We start from the raw sequence: 699 nt of genomic DNA on the forward strand, positions 1-699 counted from the left end.
CTCCCAGGGCACCCAGCAGGGCCACCGCCAGACGCACGCCCAAGGGAGACGGAAGTGGCGTCCGCCCGGACACGTGTGCACGCCTGCTCACGCTGTTCACAGCAGCAACCAGCGGCAACCAGCCAGACACTCATCACCTAATGAATGGGTGACGCGTGTGCCCGCGCGGTGACGTGTGTGCCCGTGCTGTGCGATGTCATTCGGCCCTAACAGGGCATAGCCCCAACACTCGCCACAGCGTGAGGGGACCTTGGAAACGCCCCACGAGTGAGAGCTGCCAGTCCCAAGGGCCCGTGTCCTGGGGGCCGGGAATGGGGGTGCCTGCTAAACGCCACAGGCTTTCTTGGGGGGCTGACAGTGTTCCAGAATTAGGCTGTGGTGACGGCTGCACCTGTATGAACACACGGATTTTAAAGACTCGCGGTGGAGGGGACCCGCAGAGTTCCGCCCGTGCCTCTGGCCAGCGGTCGGGAACCGGTCTGTGGGCCGACTTCGGTTGCACGTGGAGTCGCGACGGGGGCCACGCACCTCACCCCCTCGCTGTCCCAGGCCACCTGCAGGCCCCGGCCGTCCGTGGGCTCTGGAGCGTGGCCACAGCTCGGCGGCCCCCTGCCAATGCGCTTCTCTGCTGCTCCGGGCTGGATCGCTCTAGGTCCTCACATGAGTGGAGCCACGCAGGACTGTCCCTCTGTGGCCAGC

This window comes from Pteropus vampyrus, unplaced genomic scaffold (genome assembly GCF_000151845.1).
Source record: "Pteropus vampyrus isolate Shadow unplaced genomic scaffold, Pvam_2.0 Scaffold11505, whole genome shotgun sequence".
Classification (NCBI taxonomy): Eukaryota; Metazoa; Chordata; class Mammalia; order Chiroptera; family Pteropodidae; genus Pteropus; species Pteropus vampyrus.